Source organism: Grampus griseus (genome assembly GCF_964374135.1).
Source record: "Grampus griseus genome assembly, chromosome: 10".
In the NCBI taxonomy this organism is placed as follows: domain Eukaryota; kingdom Metazoa; phylum Chordata; class Mammalia; order Artiodactyla; family Delphinidae; genus Grampus; species Grampus griseus.
Genome location: NC_139004.1, coordinates 18,821,402 through 18,846,507, shown reverse-complemented (window position 1 = coordinate 18,846,507; position 25,106 = coordinate 18,821,402).

Here is a 25,106-nt window from a genome sequence, read left to right as displayed (position 1 = left end):
AAAAACGTGTTATCAGAAGAATGTGAAAGTACCAATCAACTCTATGTTGTATTAAATCTAGGAATATCTGAATTTTCAAAATTGACATAAATTGATAAACAATGGGACATAGCAGTAAAGTTACTTAACTTCAAAGAAGAATCCTACAAGGATCTAGGCAGATGTAAGTGATCCATAAGGAGTGAAAAATCAGAATGGCTTCATAATTTAATGGAGTTTATTAAATTCCAGTATATTGCTAAACAATGCAGCAATGATCTGAGAATTTAAAATACAGATTTAATAATCAAGTTTTAAGGCAATAAAATAAACATTCTCCATGGACGCATAACTCAATATAACCTCGTCATTGAAAGATATTTGATGACCACATTCAGCCAATCAAAGGATGACTCAAAACAAAGTGAAAAGATGTGGTTTAACAGGACTTGTTAGTACATCATCTATTTTTATAGTGCAAATGACAAAAGCTGTTGAAATATGATCAGAGGATCTATGTTTGTGTAAAATCACTTTAATATTAAAATATAATCTTATGAAACTCAGATGGATATGACGACAAACAGGTGCCAAAACGTTTAAAAATGCTAAATTCTTTATTTAGTAAGTAGAAGAGTTGGTAGATTCTATCTAAAGTTTCTAAGTTAAAAAAGTGAAAGTTAATGCACTTATAGTTTCATAATTTCTAAAGGTAAACTAGGAAAACCATGCTACTTATATATTTCCAAATTACTATTAGAAGGAAACAAAGGTATACAAAAAACAAACAATAACCATGTAGAAATCTTTATGACATATTTATAACAGAGAACAAAATATAAAATAAAATGCTTTGATAATATGTACATAAGTATATTTAACTAGAAAAATTAGATTGCATCAAAAAACAATATCGAATTTCACACTGACTTAAACAGCTTTCTAAACTTTAAATCATTGCTCTTCAGAAATGCCAAAATAAAATAATGGGAGGAAACAAAGCAAACCATGGAAGAGAAGGTTGAATTGGGGGCAAAATCATTAATCACGAAAGAGAGGGGGCACTTTTAAATGGCAAAGGCTACAACCCAAACTGAAAATCTAATCGTCCTGAATCTTCATACACCAAATAACACAGCATCAAAACATTTGCTGCCAAAAAACAAGACATTCAATAAGAAATTGTAATAAAATGTCTGACTCCATTTTTGATATTTGATTCCTGACAACTTTCAGGTCTCCCATTCTCCTTTCCACTTCTGTCCCAAGCCAGTAAGAAAGCCTGGTGCTCTCTCCTTTGGTACTGATGGAACCCTCGAACTATGTAAGCCTCAGCTCTTCCCAATCTCATTCCCTAACCACATTAAAAACCAAGCCAGTCTCTTCTTCCTTTCTCCCAAGACACATTTGGACCTGCTTGGGATCCTGCCCTGCTCTCTCAAGAAAGCCTCATCATGTGAGGAATAAACCTTTTCATACCCTCTTGGTGCATGTGTGGTATTCACTAGTATCAATATCTGAACAAAAGTTTTGGGTGTGTGTGTGTGTGGGGGGGTTCACCTAGTTTCTACAGGATGATCACAACAGAAATAGACAAATGTATTAGGAGATTTTATCTTGTATCTCTCAGTCCAGGCAAGAAATGAGTACACAGAGGCGCTAAGTAGTATAAATAGATGTATCTGAATTAAGTACATACACATCTATTTGATTATAATTTATTTTTCATGGATTTGGCCATAAAAAGATATAAACATGTACATACATATACAAGAAAGCCCAGATATACACTCACATGTATAATGTATTATGTTTATACATCTGTATATGTGTGTACATGTGTCAACATACATACATATATGCACACAGTACTGAACCTCATAGAGAGTATACCTTCTTTCAAGCACTCAAGAACACTTCACAATGACTATATAGTAAGGCACACCCACAAAACTACCTAAAAAAATTTCAAGAATTAAAAAAAGACCCCATTATTTAACTATTAAAAAACAAGTTGATAAAAAATATAGAAACTGGAAACCAAAAACCACTGGGGAATTGACTTAATTAATTTTTTTCTCCTCCCCTTTATTATTTTCCACAAGGATTAGACTGTAATTAAATTTGAGGAGGACTAATTCTATGCCAAAAAACGATTGGGATTTTGCACCTCCTTGTTTTAGGAAGAAAGTGAGAATGTTTAAGCATCAGTATAATTTTTTGTTACTGTTGGACATTCAACAATGTGTAGAAGGGCAAGTATTAATCTTTAGTATTCAAATAGGTGAGTTGTGCTGGTTATTGAGCTTTGTCTCTCAGTTTCTGGGGCTGGTACTCTTCCCAAGCCACATTTCTCCTTTGCCAGTTGGTTTCCCCTTAGGCTCTGCCAATAAGGGCTGCTAAGGTGAAACCATGTGATTTGAGGAGGGAGGGGAGTTGATACTTCCTGTTTTCTGCCTGTGCCTGTCAGTGTCATCACATTAATGGCTCTTCACCTTGGCAATGGCAGTTCATTCAAATAGTAACAGTTGATTTCAGGTTGCAGTTTTTCCACTTGCTAGAACCAGTCTCCTGAGAAATGCCAGTACCAGGTGGCTGAAGCTCCTTTCTTAGAAGTCTGTGTCTCAGCTCCAAGGGACCATCTCCTGAGATACCAGTTAGTTACCAGACAACATCTCTGCCTCAGGGGTGCAAGTCCTAGTTGCTCAGGCCCCTCCATTGCCTCAGCTTCAACCTATAGCAACTGCCTCTGTGATTCCTCAGTATCTTTTATTGTTAGTATTAGTAGTAATAGTAGTAGCAGTAGTAGTACCTTTTCTGTTCCCTGATGCCTGCTTGAGAATTGTTAATATTAAATTTTCTTTATTAAAATAATTGCACAGGCTTCTTTCTCCAGGCTTGACTGTTACAGAAATCCATCCTTGCTCTTCCAGATACTTAATCCCCTAAATAGAAGAAGCCAGCTTCCTAAGTGTGTATCAAGTAACCAACTCTCCTAGTTTCTTAGATTTTACATGCAAATCATTCCAAAGCCTATAATCACAGTTTCTCCAATCACTTTCCCTAGAAAGGCGTCTCATTTAATCATGTCATTGTCTCCTATTGTAAAAGTCAGAGCTCATGTGCCACGTCTTATGTACTTAGATAATTCCTCAACATCAAAATAAATTTGATTAACCAAATGCCCTTTCCCTGATTATAGTAGATGAGAGAGAGTTATATTATAAGTTCCTGAAACCACTTCTACTGAAAGCAATGCTCATTCCCGTGGTTTGCTTTTGGACTAAATAGCTATTACAGTAGTTGCTTTTGTGGTTAAGAAAGATTATTTCTTCTTGTTTTGAGTGCTTATGAAGGCAATCATAGGCTTTTAAAGACCTCAGAAAAATATTTAGTATTTACATTTTAAAAAGTAAGATTCTTGAAATATTCTTTTGATAATATCAAAATAAAATGGGGGCACATGTAACTGTGAAAAGAACATTTTTGCATCATATGGGCTCCGGTTTCCTTCTTCTATAAACTGTTGTCTTGTACTATCAATTTCAAGATAAGAAATAGTTGAGCAGAATGGATTTGAGATAGTTACATGTGTCTTTTGAGGAAATTTATGTTCCACTTATAAGAATTTGGTCAAAGTTTGAGGATTAGCATTTAAGATCCTCAAAATTTCACCTTTGTAGTGATATATATGATAGGTGGAAAATTCCCTAAACATTTTACCATTGACAAGAATTGTATAGCACAAATCCCAGACATTTTCAGAAGAAAGAGTAGTTGTGATTCAGGCTCTCATTCATTTTCAGTTGATTCACAGCAAAGTGGGACAGTTTTAATCTAATTTGATATATATAGCCCAAGTGTCACAAACAGATTTTGGGGAAATGGAACTTGCTGCATAGGGCTACAGAATTCTCTGGGAGTGGGACCAGCATAGATTTCTGTGGTAAGTCGTCTTCTACATCTTCCCAGTTTCCGTTATTGAGAAGATACTGAAGAATTCCACTTAGTGGCTTGCCAGCAACATGATAAACATCTTTGGGGTTTTAAATATAGTAATAGGCTCACTATGTGCTCTCTTTTTTTCCTGAACAGGAAATGCTACCTGTTGGAGTTGAATCACTTATGAAATATAAGAAATACAAAAGCCTTTCTACATACTTAACTTACAGAAAATACATGGGATTTAATTTCACTTATGATTATCTTAAATAGGTAAAATAGTCATAAAGTTAAAATACATGCTTACAGAATATATTGTGCTTATAGAAGCAGAAGGAATTTGACCTTTAAACGAATGTATCCTTCAAGATAGACCCATAACTATAAAAATATAAAATGAATATTTTAAATTACTGTGCAGGGCTTCCCGGGTGGCGCAGTGGTTAAGAATCTGCCTGCCAATGCAGGGGACACGGGTTCGAGCCCTGGGCTGGGATGATCCCACATGCCACGGAGCAACTAAGCCCGTACACTATAACTACTGAGCCTGTGCTCTAGAGCCCGTGAACCACACTACTGAAGCCTGGGCTCTAGGTGCGCAGAGCAACAAGAGAAGCCACCGCAATGAGAAGCCCGCACACCACCACGAAGAGTAGCCCCTGCTCACTGCAACTAGAGAAAGCCCGCGCACCGCAGTAAAGACCCGCGCTGCCAAAAATAAATAAATAAATTTATTTTTAAAAAATTACTGTGCAGTAATTAAACAGAATTTGCATAAAGTTTCCTCCTTTGTTTAACTAGTAATCTATATTCCCAGAATAGGAAAAAATTGAATTATTTAACTTTATACTTGTTTGTATTATAAGAGTAGTAAAAAATTATGGTATAATGTGGTGTGCATGTGTTTGTGTGTATATATATATGGTGTGTGTATGTGTATATATATATATGTATTTGTGTGTGTATGTAGTACATATATATTTGTTTGTATATATACAAGTTTTCTACAAGGAAATTTATTTGCCTAACATTCCATTGTATCAATATGGCATAATTCATTTAATCTCTCTTTATGAAATTTTATTTTTTAGTCTTTTCCCTATTAAAATGTTATATTTAAACATTTTTGCCACTTGTATAATTATCTCTGAAGATAAATTTCAGAATTGGAATGACTAGGTCATAATTTTAAATTATGATGGATTACCACAGCATTCCATAATATTATATACTCCTGTTCTTATTGATGCGTACTCTGTGTCAGTTCATCAACTTACTGGATGTTTTTCATGTACAAAGCATTGGAATTTGAAAACTTTTCCCAAGAAAGTCATTAATCTTTTAACTTTGTTAATGATGTTTTTCACCATAAATGTTCCATTTTATTAAGTATTTTATGATTTAAAGTCATGCTTTAGGACACCATTTTAATTATTTTGAATCAAAATTTTTTATTTTAAAATATATCCCAAGATTCCTTCTGGAATTTGAATGGTTTCTATTTTAACAAGTAGAGTTTGATCCGTTTGGAATTGATTTTTTATAAAACATTAACATAGAAATCCCGCTTAATTTTTCTTCTAAATGACTAGATGGTCATTCCCAAAGTATGCATTTATATAATTTTTCCCACTGATTTGAGATCCATCTTTATTATGTACAACTAGATTCCCTATATCTTTGGGTCTGGATTCTCTCTTTGTTTTTTTCATCTCTTTACCTATTTCCTTCTCAGTTTTAGATTGTTTGAAGTAATGTAACTTTGTAAAAGTATTTTAATGTTTTTCAAGGCTTGTCCTTCCTTGTTATTCTTCATTTCCAGGATTTTCCTGTCTATACTTCCAAGCTTATTTTTCTATGAAAATATCTTTTTTCCCCTCTGATACTGAGTAGTTTAAACAACACTGGAAATATATATTCTTTGAAAGTTTAAAATTATCAGCTTTGCAGTCATCTAGACCTGGTGGTATTGTTTGATAAAGCTCTTTAGAATATTTGTTTGTGTGTTTGTTTTAAAGCAAATTTGATAATTTATAACTTTCTTAAATATATCTTATTCATACAGATTTCCAAAAAGAAGTACAGAGAGGTGAGGAAAATACCCTCATAATTTTTCATGTTATTTGTTTAGTTTATTAACTCATTTTAAACTTTGTTTATATTTTTTATTTATTCTCTCTCTTTCTTGATTTTGCTAACCCCTTTAAACTGAGGGCATTTCAAAGACTTGGTTTTTAGTTTAATTATTAAAACAATTATTTTCTGAACATTATATTATAAAAATATATTTTTTCTACTCCACGTTACTGTTGTTATCCTGATTTCTTGAGTTCAATGTGTAATTCATTTTTTTTAATTTTAGAAATTTCTAGTAAACATACATATGCACTTGAAAATAATATGGAATTGTTGTTATTGTGCATGTAGTTCTATAAATGTCTATTAGGTAAATTTGGTTGATGGTATTGTTTGCATCTCTATCTTCTTACTGATTTTCTGCCTATTTTTTCTATCAATTACTCAGGGAGGAGTTGTTGAAGTCTCCTATTATAATTGTGGGTTAGTTTATTTCTTCAGTTAATTCTACCAGTTTTTGTTTCAATACTTTGAAGCGCTATTGTTAAACACATGTGCTGTGGAGATTGTTATGTCTTCTTAATGAATTGACCCCATAATCATTATAAAATGTCTCTCTTTATTCCTGGTAATAGTTTTAGTTCTGAAGTATTCTTTGCCTGATGTCAGTATTATCATTTCAGCTTTGTTATGATTAGTGTTTGCAGAGTAGAACTTTTCTCATAATTTTACTTTTAATCTATATCTGTCTTTATATTTAAAATATTTTACTGTAGACAGGCTTTTTCAAAAAATCAGTCCAACATACTCTGCCTTTGTATTGGTGTGTTGAAATATTTATATTTAATTTTACTATCAATATGGTTGCTATTTTATCTGCCTCTTTGCTCTTTGTCTTCTCATTGTACCATCTGTTCTTTTTACTTGTTTTCAGTCTTTTCCGGCTTTCTCTTATTTTAACTGTTTTTCAGTATTCCATATTATTACCACTATTATCTTACTTTTACGCTAGTATTTTTATTATTTTTAGGCTACCGTTTTTAATAGTAGCTCTAGCTTTTAAAATATATATATATAACTTCTCACAGTCTACCTAAAAATAATATAATAACCATTTCTCATATAATGTATGAAGCTTACAATATTATGGTTCCATTTCCCCTCATCAATTGTCTTTTGTCATACATTTTACTTTTACATATGTATATAATCCCCTTAGTACTTGTTATAATTTTTGTTTTAAACACTCAGTTTTATTCTAGAGAAATTAAATTTAGGAAAAAACAGTGTTTTCTATTTATCTTTACTTTTACCATTTCTGAAACTCTTCATTTCTTTATGTAGATACAAGCTACTGTCTGATATTTTACTTCTTTTGCTTCAAGAACTTTAACACTTGTCATTCAAGTATTCTGATAGTAAATTCTCTCAGCTCTTAAACTTCTGTTGTTCTGAAAAATCACTATTTTCCCTTTATTTTATTTTATTAGATTTTTTTTGATATGGACCATTTTTTTAATCTTTATTGAATTTGTTACAATATTGCTTCTGTTTTACGTTTTGGTTTTTTGGCCATGAGGCATGCAGGGTCTTAGCTCCCCAACCAGGGATTGAACCCACACTCCCTGCATTGAAAGGTGAAGTCTTCACCACTGGACAGTTAGGGAAGTCCCTTCTCTTAATTTATTTATTTATTATTTTTTTAAACATCTTTATTGGAGTATAACTGCTTTACAATGGTGTGTTAGTTTCGGCTTTATAACAAAGTGAATCAGTTATACATATACATATGTCCCCATATCTCTTCCCTCTTGTGTCTCCCTCCCTCTCACCCTCCCTATCCCATCCCTCTAGGTGGTCACAAAGCACCGAGCTGATCTCCCTGTGCTATGCGGCTGCTTCCCACTAGCTATCTATTTTACATTTGGTAGTGTATATATGTCCATGCCACTCTCTCACTTCGTCACAGCTTACCCTTCCCCCTCCCCGTATCCTCAAGTCCATTCTCTAGTAGGTCTGTGTCTGTATTCCCGTCTTGCCCCTAGGCTCTTCATGAACATTTTTTTTTTAGATTCCATATATATGTGTTAGCATACAGTATTTGTTTTTCTCTTTCTGACTTACTTCACTCTGTATGACAGACTCTAGGTCCATCCACCTCACTCCAAATAACTCAATTTCTTTTCTTTTTATGGCTGAGTAATATTCCATTGTATATATGTGCCACATCTTCTTTATCCATTCATCTGTTGATGGACACTTAGGTTGCTTCCATGTCCTGGCTATTGTAAATAGAGGTGCAATGAACATTGTGGTACATGACTCTTTGAATTATGGTTTTCTTGGGATATATGCCTAGTAGTGGGATTGCTGGGTCGTATGGTAGTTCTATTTTTAGTTTTTTTTCTTTTTTTTTGCGGTACATGGGCCTCTCACTGTTGTGACCTCTTCCGTTGGGGACCACAGGCTCCAGATGTGCAGGCTCAGCAGCTATGGCTCACAGGCCCAGCTGCTCCGTGGCACCTGGGATCCTCCCGGACCGGGGCACGAACCCGTGTCACCTGCATCGGCAGGCAGACTCTCAACCACTGCACCACCAGGGAAGCCCTATTTTTAGTTTTTTAAGGAAACTCCATACTGTTCTCCATAGTGGCTGTATCAATTTACATTCTCACCAACAGTGCAAGAGGGTTCCCTTTTCTCCACACCCTATTCAGCAATTATTGTCTAGATTTTTTGATGATGGCCATTCTGACTGGTGTGAGGTGATACCTCATTGTAGTTTTGGTTTGAAATTCTCTGATGATGAGTGATGAGCATCCTTTTATGTGTTTGTTGGCAATCTGTATATCTTCTTTGGAGAAATGTCTATTTAGGTCTTCTGCCCATTTTTCGATTGAGTTGTTTGTGTTTTTGATATTGAGCTGCATGAGCTGCTTGTAAATTTTGTAGGTTGGTCCTTTGTCAGTTGCTTCATTTGCAAATATTTTCTCCCATCCTGAGGGTTGTCTTTTCATCTTGTTTATGGTTTCCTTTGCTGTGCAAAAGATTTTAAGTTTCATTAGGTCCCATTTGTTTATTTTTGTTTTTATTTCCATTTCTCTGGGCTTACATTTAGGTCTTTAATTCATTTTGAGTTTATTTTTGCGTATGGTGTTAGGGAATGTTCTAATTTCATTCTTTAACATGTAACTGTCCAGTTTTCCCAGCACCACTTATTGAAGAGGCTGTCTTTTCTCCACTGTATATTCTTGTCTCCTTTATCAAAGGTAAGGTGACCATATGTGCATGGCTTTATCTCTGGGCTTTCTATGCTGTTCCATTGATCTATCTTTCTGTTTTTGTGCCAGTACCATACTGTCTTGATTACTGTAGCTTTCTAGTATAGTCTGAAGTCAGGGAGCCTGATTCCTCCAGCTCCGTTTTTCTTTCTCAAGATCGCTTTGGCTATTCGGGGTCTTTTGTGTTTCCATACAAATTGTGAAATTATTTGTTCTAGTTCTGTGAAAAATGTCATTGGTAGTTTGATAGGGATTGCATTGAATCTGTAGATTGCTTTGGGTAGTAGACTCATTTTCACAATGTTGATTCTTCCAATCCAAGAACATGGTATATCTCTCCATCTATTTGTATCATCTTTAATTTCTTTCAGCAATGTCTTATAATTTTCTCCATACAGGTGTTTTTTCTCCTTAGAAGAAAAAAATACCTAGTTTATTCCTAGGTATTTTATTCCTTTTGTTGCAGTGGTAAATGGGAGTGTTTCCTTAATTTTTTTCTTTATTTTTTTTTAATTAACTAAATTTATTTATTTATTTTTGGCTGCCTTTGGTGTTTGTTGCTGCACGCAGGCTTTGTCTAGTTATGGTGAGCGGGAGGTACTCTTCGTTGTGGTTTGCAGGCTTCTCATTGCAGTAGCTTCTCTTGTTGCAGAGCACAGGCTCTAGGCACGGGCATCAGTAGCTGTGGCTCGTGGAGTCTAGAGCGCAGGCTCAGTAGTTGTGGTGCACAGGCTTAGTTGCTCTGTGGCATGTGGGGTCTTCCCAGACCAGGGCTCAAACCCGTGTCCCTGCATTGGCAGGCAGATTCTTAACAACTCTGCTGCCAAGGAAGTCCCTGTTTCCTTAATTTCTCTTTCAGATTTTTCATCATTAGTGTATAGGAATGCAAAAGATTTCTGTGCATTAATTTTGTATCTGGCTACATTACCAAATTCATTGATTAGCTCTAGTAGTTTTCTGGTAGCTTGTTTAGGGTTCTCTATGTATAATATTATGTCATCTGCAAACAGTGACAGCTTTACTTCTTCTTTTCCGATTTGGATTCCTTTTATTTCTTTTTCTTCTCTGATTGCTGTGGCTAAAACTTCCAAAACTATGTTGAATAATAATGGTGAGAGTGGGCAACCTTGACTTGTTCCTGATCTTAGTGGAAATGGTTTCAGTTTTTCACCATTGAGGATGATGTTGGCTCTGGATTTGTCATATATGGCCTTTATTATGTTGAGGTAAGTTCCTTCTATGCCTACTTTCTGGAGGGTTTTTTCCTAAATGGATGTTGAATTTTGTCAAAAGCTTTTTGTTTATCTACTGAGATGATTATATAGTTTTTATCTTTCAGCTTGTTAATATGGTGTATCACATTCATTGATATTTGTATATTGAAGAATCCTTGCATTCCTGGGATAAACCCCATTTAATTATGGTGTATGATCCTTTAATGTGCTATTGGATTATGTTTGCTAGTATTTTGTTGGGGATTTTTGCATCTGTGTTCATCAGTGGTATTGGCCTGTAGTTATCCTTTTTTTGTGACATCTTTGTTTGGTTTTGGTATCAGGGTGATGGTGGCCTTGTAGAATGAGTTTGGGAGTGTTCCTTCCTCTGCTATAGGTTGGAAGAGTTTGAGAAGGGTAGGTGTTCGCTCTTCTCTAAATGTTTGATAGAATTTGCTTGTGAAGCCATCTGGTCCTGGGCTTTTGTTTGTTGGAAGATTTTTAATCACAGTTTCAACTTCAGTGCTTGTGATTGGTCTGTTTATATTTTCTATTTCTTCCTGGTTCAGTCTCGGAAGGTTGTGCTTTTCTAAGGATTTTTCCATTTATTCCAGGTTGTCCATTTCATTGGCATATAGTTGCTTGTAGTAATCTCTCATGATCATTCGTTTTTCCGCTGTGTCAGTTGTTACTTCTCCTTTTTCATTTCTAATTCTATTGATTTGAGTCTTCTCCCTTTTTTTCTCAATGAGTCTGGCTAATGGTTTATCAATTTTGTTTATCTTCTCAAAGAACCAGCTTTTGGTTTTATTAATCTTTGCTCTTGTTTCTTCATTTCTTTTTCATTTATTTCTGTTCTGATCTTTATGATTTGTTTCCTTCTGCTAACTTTGGGTTTTTTTTGTTCTTCCTCTAATTGTTTTAGGTGTAAAGTTACGTTGTGTATTTTAGATTTTTCTTGTTTCTTGAGGAAGTATTGTATTGCTATAAACTTGCCTCTTTGAACTGCTTTTGCTGCATCCCATAGGTTTTGGGTCATCGTGTTTTCATTTTCATTTATTTCTAGGTTTTTTTGATTTCCTTTTTGATTTCTTCTGTTATCTCTTGGTTATTTAGTAATGTATTGTTTAGCTTCCATGTGTTTGTATTTTTTACAGTTTTTTTTTCCTGTACTTGATATGTAGTCTCATAGCGTTGTGGTTGGAAACGATACTTGATACAATTTCAGTTTTCTTAAGTTTACCAAGGCTTGATTTGTGACCCAGGATATGATCTATCTTGGAGAATGTTCCATGAGCACTTGAGAAGAGAGTGTATTCTGTTGTTTTTGGATGGAATGTCCTATAAATATCCATTAAGTCCATCTTGTTTAATGTGTCTTTTAAAGCTTGTGTTTCATGATTTATTTTCATTTTGGAAGATCTGTCCATTGGTGAAAGTGGGGTGTTAAAGTCCCCAACTATTATTGTGTTGCTGTCAATTTCCCCTTTTATCGCTGTTAGCATTTGCCTTATATATTGAGGTGCTCCTATGTTGGGTGCATAAATATTTACAATTGTTTTATCTTCTTTTTGGATTGACCCCCTTGATCATTATGTAGTGTCCTTCTTTGTCTCTTGTAATGGTCTTTATTTTTAAGTCTCTTTGTCTGATATGAGAATTGCTACTCCAGCTTTCTTTTGATTTCCATTTGCATGGAATATCTTTTTCCATCCCCTCACTTTCAGTCTGTATGTGTCCCTAGGTCTGAAGTGGGTCTCTTGTAGACAGCACATATACAGGTCTTGCTTTTATATCCATTCAGCCAGTCCATGTCTTTTGGTTGGAGCATTTACTCCATTTATCTTTAAGGTAATTATTGATATGTATTTTCCTATTACCATTTTCTTAATTGTTTTGGGTTTGTTATTGTATGTCTTTTCTTCTCTTGTGTTTCCTCCCTAGAGAAGTTCCTTTAGCATTTGTTGAAAAGCTGGTTTGGTGGTGCTGAATTCTCTTAGCTTTTGCTTGTCTGTAAAGGTTTTAATTTCTCTGTTGAATCTGAATGAGATCATTGGTGAGTAGAGTAATCTTGGTTGTAGGTTTTTCCCTTTCGTCACTTTAAATATGTCCTTCCTCACCCTTCTGGCTTGCAGCGTTTCTGCTGAAAGTTCAGCTGTTAACCTTATGGGGATTCCCTTGTGTGTTATTTGTTGCTTTTCCCTTGCTGCTTTCAACATATTTTCTTTATATTTAATTTTTTGATGGTTTGATTAATATTTGTCTTGGTGTGTTTCTCCTTGGATTTATCCTGTATGGGACTCTCTGCACTTCCTGGACTTGACCATTTCCTTTTCCATTTTAGGGAAGTTTTCAACTGTAATCTCTTCAAATATTTTCTCAGTCCCTTTCTTTTTCTCTTCTTCTTCTGGGACCGCTGTCATTTGAATGTTGTTGTGTTTAATGTTTTCCCAGAGGTCTCTGAGACTGTGTTCAATTCTTTTCATTCTTTTTTCTTTATTCTGCTCTGCAGTAGTTATTTCCACTATTTTATCTTCCAGGTCACTTATCTGTTCCTCTGCCTCAGTTATTCTGCTACTGATCCCCTCTAAAGAATTTTTAATTTCATTTATTGTGTTGTTCATCCCTGTTTGTTTGCTCTTTAGTTCTTCTAGCTGCTTGTTAAACGTTTCTTGTATTTTCTCCATTCTATTTCCAAGATTTTGGATCATCTTTACTGTCATTTCTCTGAATTCTTTTTCAGGTAGACTGCCTATTTTCTCTTCATTTGTCTGGTCTCGTGGGTTTTTACCTTGCTCCCTCATCTGCTTCATAGTTCTCTGTCTTCTCATTTTGTTTAACTTACTTTATTTGGGGTCTCCTGTTTTGCAGTCTGCATGTTTGTAATTCCCGTTGTTTTTGATGTCTGCAGTGGGTGAGGTTGGTTTATTGGCTTGTGTAGGCTTCCTGGTGGAGGTGACTGGTGCCTTGGTTCTAGTGAATGAGGCTGGATCTTGTCTTTCTTGTGGGCAGGGCCATATGCAGTGGTGTTTTGGTGTGTCTGTGTACTTAGTGTGATTTTCGGCAGCCTCTCTGCTAATGGGTGGGGTTGTGTTCCTGTCTTGCTAGTTGTTTGTCATGGGGTGTCCAGCACTGGAGCTTGCTGGCTGTCCGTGGAGCTGGGTCTTAGTGTTGATTTGGAGATCTCTGGGAGAGCTCTCGCCGATTGATATACGTGGGGCCAGGAGGCCTCTGGTAGGCCAGTGTCCTGAACTCGGCTGTCACACCTCATAGGCTCCAGCCTGAGCACCAAGACCCTTCTTTTCTTTTCCTCTGTGCTCAGTCTATTTCCACTTGCTCATAGGGGGCCGTATTCAGATGCCTCGCCCCCTGTACTTCAGACCAGAGTTTTCTGATTAGCTTTTAAGTCAGTGTTCTTAGTTGAAAAAAGATTTGCTCAGGCTAATATAAGTAGAGCTGTTTCTTATTGGAATATATTCAATAGTTCCTAAAATCATTGCTGGTGAGGGGTGGGGGCTAAATAAGTTGATTTATGATTAAGGGTCCAGAAAAAAATGCCCCAAATCTGAAGAAAAGCACCATTACTGCTGCTACCATTTCAAATAATGCCAGGAATTCACCTTTATTGAAACTATTTCTGCGAAGCATCAGGGTTTCAACCTTGCAGCTATAGTTGTTCTCAAAATGTAGATATCTCTTTGCCATCTTTGCCATCTATGTAAGCAAAATTAGAAGTCTACATCTAGCCTATTTGTACACATTATTCACTCCTGAGTCAAAATCTCTTCTGGAGGATCTTGATTGGTCAAGTCACACTCCCTCCACTCACCCCTCTCCCCAAGAAAAAAAGAAAGGCAGAACATTTGAATTCTTAATTCTAATTTGAGGAAGGAGAACTCATAACGTAGGGCGTTACTAATATAGAAAGGCTATATCAAAAAATGATTCGCAGCCATAAATATGACAAATGAACTCTGTGCCGACTCCCTTTTAGGATCGACTTAGTTGCATGTCTGCTTAGACTGAAAGGAAGGGATCAGTGATCCTCTAAATGTACTTGTGAGTATTTTCATATTTACCTATGAATCTCTGTTTTTCAGTAGTCCTTCAGGTGTTAAATTATCAGTTCAAAGATCCATCATGAATCTTAATTTTTTTAGTTGATTTTTCTTTTAGTTTCATGTTCAAGTGATAAAACTAAATTATTGGTCTTCCTCAATCCTAGGGAATTAGTGTCAAGCAGTGATGGTTTGATCCAAGTTTCATTTCCTGGAGTTATCAATTTTTCTCTATTTAATATCATGAGAATACAGCTCAACTTCTGCAGCTGTATTTGAGGTCTGGCATTCAAGTCTTCAAGAGTTGATAAATGGAAGCAACCTGACAAGGAACATGAAGAGTGATTAAGAGATTGACTTATTGGAATGGCTGTCAAACTAAATATATAGTTCCATTCCTAAATTGGTAGAGATTAGGAGCAGGAGATAAGATAGAGCATGCTAAAATGTTTAAAAATCTAGGAATTTAAGGAGTTATGTAGAACTGTGAAAGGAAATAAAACAAAAAATATCAGGTTGAAACTAAGAATGATGTGAATTGGATAGAAAATCCTAGGGGCCAGAGAGAAACGTTTTGAGTTGAAGATTTGCAAGTCTTTGCTCTATATGGACTGGTAGAGCAAAGACCAAACAAATGTGTATTATTACCTAATGAGTCCCTATCTCTACTGATATGCTGGTGAGACCTTTAAGTATTGAATGGCATAGTTAAGGATCACTAATTACTAGGAGGGATGTGATGTGATACCTTGTGCATGAACAGAGAGATACCCCAAATTCCTTTCATTTATGGAACACGATAACTATCCTACAGACCCTCCAAACTTCCAAACCCATCTGCTTATGCTCTATTAGTAGAAAATCTTTTTAAACTTTTGCTTGAGCCAGTGATTGTATTAAGATCATTAGATGATTTTATCGACTCATTTATAGATGTAGATGGTCACTATAAAAATTTACATTTATTATAACTTTGTTAACTAGCTCATGAAATATCTCTAATTTAGGAATGGTACTTTGAAGGATTACTTCTCTAATAGCTGAGGCTTAGTTTTGTTTCCCCCATATTCACACATACATATTTGTTATAGAGGTGATAGAATTATAGAGTGAAAGGACCTAGAGATCATCTAAATTGTATTCCATAATTTAACAAACTAAAAAATAAGAAAGCAGAGCTCCTTTGGCAACAGTTACATAACTAGTATGGGGCAGGATCAAGCCTAGTCCCAATTCAACTCAGTTACTTCCAGTACACTCTGATGCCAGGATATATTTCTAATAACCTAAAAGATCGAGGATTCTGATTGCACATAGTGTTGATATTATTATTCAATTGCTAATATATGTCTAAATTTACTGATGCATGATCGATTTCTTGATACTGTAGTATAGAGTAGACATATTCTTTGTTGTTGTAGATGTTCTCAGTGTGCCATTCATTGCTTTATAGGCTGTGAGAATCATTTCTTCAAGTGGTAAAACCCCTTTTCTGGTAACTACTCACTGAATTGGTGCTTTGGTTATACCAAAGCTTCAGAACGATGCCATATTGCTTGAAGTTTTTCCATTAGACCAACAGAATGCATGATTCAGTTCTCCTCATGTTACTTCCCCATGTCAGCCTTTTTTTGGAATAGGTATTGCTTAAGTATAAAGCTCTTATTTATTCCCTATACTTGTCTAGTTTTGATGAAATTGTTTTATTCAAAAAGCATTATTTGGGGTGTACAGAATAACTGATGTTCATTACTACATTTTCAGAAATCCTGCCTCATCGTTTATGCTATATGATTATAAATTATGCTGATGAAATTGCTGAAAATTTGGATGTGGAAGGTTGAGACAGAGCCAACACCAACCCAGCATTTGGTTCCAGACTTTTAGTGAGATATCTTTGACTTGGGGGAGGACTTTAAAATTCAGCAAGGTTAGCCAGGCTCCTGTATTTCACAGTGAAGTTTGTAAAATATTCTGCTATCACCTTGGTGTTATTTTTTGCCCATTTTCTTCAAACTGGATCCAGATTTCACAAAATCCAATATAGAAAAGCAAATCTAATTATGAAACACATAAATTAGGGGGTAATTATTTGCATGACAGACTTATTCTTAGCCTCTCAGTGTGAAGTCCATCTGTGACAGGGAGCTCTTTCTCTGTCATAACATTTCATGTAAATGTTAGCATTTATGAACTTAGATACAGATTATGAATTTTTTGACAGGCTGAGTATTTGATTATTTGGGAGATGATCACAAAATTGGGAAAAACTCAATGTAAGACTTTAATATAATAGTAAACTGATTAAAGAATAATTAGAAAAAAAGATTCTCTTTTTTTATTTTTTATTATGATTTTTGTGATTATTTAACAGAACATAATATGCTGATGAGTAAGATTAAAAAATAGTATCCCTAAAAATCCATAACCCTTTGGAAACTACTGGAGAATGAGTTATATGGGGAAAAAGACCAGCAAACACCCCAGGGAATCAGATAAATATAGATTAAAAAGAAGAAAACTTAGAAACAGTATGCTTCATTTGTTGAGTACTGCACTAATAAGTAAGTGCATAAGATTAGGGTTTTGGTTATATAACTCTGTTGTTTGGAAAATGTAAGATTCTGCTAATCTTTCAAGAATCCTCACCTTAGAGCAATTTTCCTTATACTCAGATGACTTTCCAAATCACTTGAGCCGTGACTCTAATTCCATGTTGCTACTCAGGAAGAAGTAGCCTCTTCATTTGCCTGTCTCTTCAATGTAATAAAAAAATAGAGAAACTCGCTCTGTATATGGACAGAAAATACTGATTTACTTATACTAAGTGTGTTCTGTGTCTATACAGCAGAGTGGTGAATAACAATTGCATGGTTCACTTTATCATATAATCAGAAAACCTCATATTGAATTAATTAGGTAAGTTCTTAAAGGGGATAATTTCTTAAAATGAATTTATTCAGCCTGACTGTCTACACTTAAATAGATTATTACTTCTCTTAGAGTAGAGATCTCTGTAAGGCGGTACAAAGAACAAGGATTTTCTAGCATTGAAAATGTGGATAAATCAGCTTTTACACTTGGACAATGTATAAAAAGGAGGCAATGTTATCTATTTTTCACATGCTCCAAGTTTTAAAAAATTAGTGCAGGAAGGGACACTTAACACATTGTATGGTTTATAGTAGGCACTCTAGGGTAACTGATTACATTATTTAATGTGCTAATCATAATAATTATCATTACTATTAAAACAGTAGTTCTCAAACTTGTCTTCTCCAAGGAGCCATTGAATTACCTTCTCTTGGACTCTGTGGTTTGGGATTTTGTCAATAAAAACTACTTTTATGAAGTACTAACTGATTAGTTTTTAATATTTAAAAGTCAATACTATTCACAGCTGTTAAACAGAGATTCTAATGAGCATTGATTAACTAGGTAATCAGAGTGAGTTAACATGATCTTAGTACCATCAAAGAATTCAGTGCTGTGTGGAACCTCTACAACTTCACCTTTTCTAAAAGTACTATTTCCCCTAAGTTTTTTTAATTTTGAAAGTAAGCCCCCCCCAAACCCTTTTGGTACCTTGAAGAATCGGTAGTGGTACAGAGACCCCCCATATTGGGAACTAGTAGGTAAAGTGAAATGCCTTTGAGGTACTGTAAGGATTTTTGAGAGTACATAATAGTTCAGGAAACTCATCAGTATGTATTAAAACTACACGGGGAAAACTGTCAGGCTTCTAGAAGCCAATAACATATCAAAGAGACAAACTCTCTGCTGCTAGGGTACAGGCTGATAAATAAATTTCAGACTGTGGGAAATATGGCCAGACCTAACAGTAAGAAGGGTGCTGAGCATACACAATGCATGACTGATTACAGGTGCCAATTGGTGCCCCCGCCTGGCCCCGACAGGCAAGACAGCAGGTCCCAGGACAGTGGCATATGTGATAAATCTGACTTCTTCAGAGAACATAAAATGCCTGCTCTCATTCTTCGGCTGAAGAGAGTAAATCTTTAAACATCATTTGCATTCAAATGAAAACTCTGAGGATCTCTCAAAGGTGTTTCAGAGGATGGCACAGAGCAGTAGACATTGTTTTTACCAGTATCAGAGAAAAGAGGAGAAACTGCCCCATCAGAGAAAAGAGATGAACCCTGCTTATAGATGTGATAAGACTAAATTTCTAACAGTGGAGGGATAGGATAGCTTACTGTGGAAATCCATAGCAGTAATCCATGAACTTGGACTAAATTTAATTTATTTTAAATCCTTCATTCAGCAACTTACATAGATAATATCTATGCATACTTGGCAATTTACTTGCCCTCTCTGGGTAAGTAAATCTTTATCAGTGTAAATTTAGGATTATAATGTACACTTAGAGAGTTACCATGAGTATTAAGTGATGTAACACAGGCAAGATGTCTAGTACAGAATGGATGTTCAATGCATGATAATGAAGATTACAAGATTATTTGCATATAATCAAACCAGCAGGTTGTAAAAAGTCTCTTTTGCTACACATTGGGACAATTATCTAATACTTGACTTTCTATTTCTTTTGCGGAGATATTTATCTCCTTCATTCCCAGATTACCTATATCTTTCTTGTTCTGTAGAAAATTTTGAAAGAAGTTATCTCTTTCGAGGTGATTTCTTTTTATCAGTCTGAGAGATAGATGATATATTTCCGCATTGAGAGATAGAGAAATCTAGGTGAGCAAGATAAGGAAAATGTGCATTTTCAAATTCTGATCCCAGTAATATATTATCAATGCCTGATTTGATTATATCTTATTATGCAGTTTTCAGAATTCCAGATATTCTCAAGCATCATTTAGGTGCTAGGATTGATCTGGTATTTAGTATTATCCTCAGCTTTGTTCCTTTTCATTAGTGAAAATAATTAGGAACTTATTATATACCACTTAAAAATGAAAGCTCAATATTTTACACATTATTAAAAATACTTTCAAAATTGCAACAGTGCAACATTTCATGTATGATGGCTAGTGTAAATTGCAAGTTACAGCAATCTATCAAAACACTGCAGCAATACGTTATTAGCAAATAGAATAAAAAGAACTTTAGCATAATATAAATAGCTCTGGTATTTTTATGAGATGGTTATTATTTTCTTCAAGAAAAGAAAAATCAAGATTGGCATTGGTAATAACTATGAGCTACTTAAATCAGCACAATAGAAAATGGACTTGTGATTCTCTGTACTACAAAGACAGTAGATTTCAAATCTGTATGAACAAAGAAAACTAGAGATTATAGTGGGTTGGAGAGAAATGTGTTAAGCTCCATGGATCCAAAAAATTGTCTTTAGGGTTATGCTGAATAAAAGCTCAGACAATTGAATGTCTTTGAGAAGATAGACCGTAAAGAGGAGTATCTAATAACGTTTCCCTTAAGAATTCTAAAAGATTTATAGCTTAAGGAAAATTTAAAGTGGAAATAGTAGGAAAAGAAAAAATTTAACTATTGAATAGGTACATCAAAAAAATAAAAGTGAAAATTGAAATAATATAAAGGTAAATATAAAGCTTTTACATAAAATTTCAATTTATAATTTAGGAAGTATTTTCCCATACCTTCAAAAATGGATGTTATTTCCATCAGTATACTGAGGGAAAAATATGTTGTGAAGAAAATATACTTACAGTTAAATGTTATATAAAACCTTCTACCAGATTTTTAAAAAAATGCATGAATATATTGTTAATCAGAATTACAGAAACAAGAAAAATAGAAAACATACAAGCAATAATTGTTTTAAGATTTTGAGAACTAAATAGGCAACACATTTTTGTAATTGTCTGACTGCCAGCAAGTACATGCAATGCTAGTTTGAGGAAACAATAGGATGATGTAAATGAACTATTATTAATTTATCATTTTGCTTGGAAAAGGCAATAACTTTGGGAACAAAAGGTTAAAAAATACCTATTATGGCCACAATGTTATTGTTGCTAAGCTACTTTCCCAATACCATCTACTCAATGGAAATGAATAGTTTGTGGGTAAACAGAAAATTTTTTCAAATGCCTTTCAGTTTAACTTGAAAAGTTGGTTGTAATTAGCCTAACAATTTAATTAACTGTATATATCAATAAGAATGTAAGAGTAGCATAAAGGATAATTTATATAAGGTATAGGACAAATGCTCATAATATTTAAAGGGCTGCCATTGGGTTTACGTAGATTTTCCAACAGTATAAGCCTAAGATAAAGCCGAAGTAGTTATGAGGAAGCAGGTATTATTAGCTCAGTCCAATGGTGGACTTTCTGCACTTGGTGTTATCAAGTAATAGAGGAGGAAAACTTTAGCAAGTCTGCTAACATTGGAAGTATTTTACCAGAATCTGGATTACTACCTCCTGGGGAGTTTTCACATGGAATGTCTTCATTGAAAGGAAATGAAGTTGACTGATTGATGAACTTCATTCCAAAAATAATAGCTGAGACTTCTTGAGTACCATGTTCTAGATACTCTAAGTACATCAATCTCATTTAATCAAAAATCTTTTGACTTAGGTAATATTATTGCCTACATTTTAGAATTGCTTAATGTTAGGCAGTTTCTTAGCATTGCTTAATGATACAGTTTAGTGTTACAGACTTGTCAGGTTGAAGAGCTGAGAATACAATCCAGGTGTTGACACAACACTGATGCATTTGGCCGCTGTGCATGTGATGCTACTCCAAACCTAAGATCTTCTGATTCCATTATAAATAGTACATTTATTCAAAGACACACACTAGAGCTAAGCTTTTTAGATTTATCAAAAGTATTTGAAACACAAAATTAGTTTTTGAATATACATAGAGAGTGAAGAACGCTTTATCATATCTGTGTTGTCAGTAACATGCCCATATAAATCTCTGTAAGAAGTACCATATTCCAACAGGATTTGTAACATGTTTTTTTTTTTTTTTTCTTATTGGAAAGAAGTAGTGGGAGAGGTAGTCCAGAGGCAGGGGAAAGTTGAAGTTAATTACAGCATGCTTTTGGAGTATATCTTATCTCTTTTATAGGAAGAGTTACAATATTAATAAAGACATACCACATGTAAGTCACAAATATATTTTGCTTACAACTATATTAAAAAGACTTGTATCTGCACACATCATATATCATCTAAAGAGTAGCAGCTGAGGAGTATGTGGTGACAGGTCGTTATCAATCTAACTAAAAATTAGCTGTGGGTGAGTAATTCTCAAGTAATAACCATCATGCAGTTCACTGAAAGTTCATACTATATAAATGCTACTATATCTATTTCTTTGAAAGATAATAAAACCAATCCTTTATAGTAGTGAAACTAAAAATGCCATTTATAGATTTAGATCATAACTTCAACAAAAGTAATCACAGAATATGGATCACTATACTCAAAAGTGGTACACATATAGGCAGTTCTTAGCAGTTTTTTCAAGGTTTGACTATTATTTCCAGGGCTACTGATCATGCTAAAGAAAAAAAGTTAATTCACTAATTCATTCAATAAACAAATGATTCAGGCTATTGTGTTAGACCAAAAATAATCAGGAGTTAGGACAGTTGGGTTCTATTTCAGATTCTCTCACTAACTAGCTTATGTCCCCAGCAAGGATATTTATTTCTCAGCCCTCAGTTAAAGACCTTTAATTCTAAAATTTAGTGATTATATTTTAGTGCCTGTAAGGTGCAAGGCAAATTAATTGCTCTGTACATTTCTAGCCATATTTAGGGAAAAATATATGCTCCTGTGTTAATACCACACAAAATCTTGCATATAAGTGAAAAGATATTTTTATTTTTTTTTGTCAAGAGATACACAGATGGTAACATCAGTGAAAAAGATTTCTTTATTTCTTGTTTAACGTGAGTCCATGCTAGTTGTGGCTAGGTAGCTAACTACACTGAAATAGTCCATGACTGTTTTACAGCTATCCAGAAGTAATTATATGTATAACAATATGTGTTTGTGTTTTCCTTAGTAGTGATGAAACACAGAATCTGCAAATCATTTTAATAGAGAAATGATACCTGGAAATACATGGAGTAGATTAGATCAACTTGGGTTACCTATATGTGCCACCGCCCATCCAGTGTATCCAAATGGAAAAAGGAAAGCATCTAACAATCACTGAACAGAGCATCAACAGTAATGTAGGAATGTTGCTGACTTTTAAAATGTAACTAGCGACTCCATTAGATACCACATTGGCCTCTAAGGGAACATTGGGGCGACACAAGCTGCATGTAAGACTTTCTTCTCTATGAAAGAACTTTGTGAGTACATCCAAAGGAAAGACATTTTTTTACCCATCAAATGGAATAGCCTGATTTAGTCAAAAAGAGGAAAGGAAAGCTTTCAAAAGCAGCCAAATATTTCTAGAACAGTTCTTCTTTCAAGTCAGAAATGGGGATGGTGGAACAGTGGAAAAGAGAAACCTTAACACAATATGGTGGTGGCCGGCAGCCAGGAATACACAATTTGCCACCCCTTATTCATTATTGCTCCCCTAAACACACCAGATGGGGAGGCTTCATCAATGTCAAACCTGCTGTTATCATCAGAGGATTTCCTTATCAGTGGGTTTGGAACTAGCACCTCAGCCTCCTCTGAGTAGCAGACAGGCAGATTTATCATTTCAGTCTCATCAGCTTCACACATTAGAAAGGAGTGCTCCAGTTAGGACCCGGGTGGGAAGGTCAGCCGGTTCACATGTATGGGGGTCAGGAGCTCTCTGTTCATCTGAGGGTCCTCTGCCTCCTTTGTTAAGATTTGATGCAGAAATATGCATAGAAGTGTAGTAGTATATTTATCTTGGGGGGGGGGGATAGCATGACAAAGAGGGGACTGTAAAAATGGGTATTCAGGATTATATCCTATCTAGAGTAAAATTAAGTCATTAAATATATGTGCATTTTTAGGTCAATAAGTTTTCTGTAATAAAAGTAAGGAATTAATATTGTACCCTCATACATGAATGGGTTCATTCAAATATGTTCATGTATTCATTAAATGTATATTCATGTCCCAAGACTGTTTTAGTTGCTGAAGACACAATAGTGACAAGACAGGAGAGGTCCCTGTCCTCACGGTGTGAGAGTGTCCAAGTACAAGATACTTTGGAACTGACAACAGGGAACCCTGAGTTAGTCAGGAGACCTCCCATGGAACTGAATTTCACTTTGGTGCCATACAGCTTTTAGCTGTGCTGGGGAGAGGCATCCAAGACAGAAAGATACAGCGAGTTCAGTGGCCTCATAGTGACAGAGAATATTGTAACTTGTGAAATAGAAAAGTGACCCTTATATTGGGTTGGCCAAAAAGTTCATTTGGGTTTTCTGTAAGATGTTATGGAAAACCTGAATGAACTTTCTGGCCAACCCAATATTTGAACGGTAGAATGTAAAGGCCAGTAATGCCATTTGAGGCAATGTGTATGGGCAGGGGCCAGATTATACAAGGGCTTTGGGTTGAGTTTAAGATTTAGAGATTTTATTCCAAGACTAATGTTATGTAACTGAAGGGTTTTAAATGGGATTGATTTGTGTCTTCAAAAAAAGCTCTCCTGCTTACACTTTGAAAGGATGGATTGATCAGAGCAAGGGCATATAGTGAGAGAGGCCAGGAAGAGACTATCACAATGGTCTCAATTAGAAATTATGGTGGTTTGGCCTAGGCAGTGACAGTGTAAATGGAAAGAAGTGACAAGATTCTGGAGATGTTTAGATGGTAGACTTAAATCCCCAGAATTTACCTTCAAGACATTGAAGGTAGTCTAATGGGACAGGGAGACGTATGAACAATTAATTTAAAAGTAGAGTGACGTACAAGTGAGAACAATATAATCATAGATGTGTGTGTTGTTAATTTGCGTAATATCTCCTAATACCTCTTGGCTATGAATTGAAGAAAGCTCAAAGTGAATTGCAAATAGTAGGAAATCTAGGGTTTTGTCCCTGCTAAAGAAGGAAAAGGAGAATGAAAAGAAAACTTGCATTTATTGAACTCCTATTAAGTACAGTCACTGGTCAGTGTTCTCAAAACAATCCCAATTTAAGTTTCATACTCCTGCGAAGAAAGTCTTTTTATTCACACCTGACAGATGATAAAACCGACACAGAAAAGTCAAGAGTGTAAATTACAGCTACTTGGTGGCCCAGCTGGGATTAAAGCCCCACATCTGATTTTGAATATGAATTATTTCCCTATCCCTCATGGTCTCAAATTCTCATAAGGAGCGTTTGAAAGAGCAACAGAGTTGAGGTGGGATATACAACAGCATTTTCCGAAATTTGGTACACATTATACCAGTGCTAAATAAGCAAATTTTCAATGGTAAAAGAATTGATAAATGTTTTTAAACTTTTTAACTTGTTACTTTAAATATATTAGACAAAATATACCTAGTATCAAGCTCATGATTCTGAAAATATTATTGTTTAAGATGAAGTTGATGCATTTAAGGTAAACAAGTTGAATCAATCAAAAGAAAAATATTAATCATAATTATAGTGATATTGTTGACCTGGAACAATAGATTAC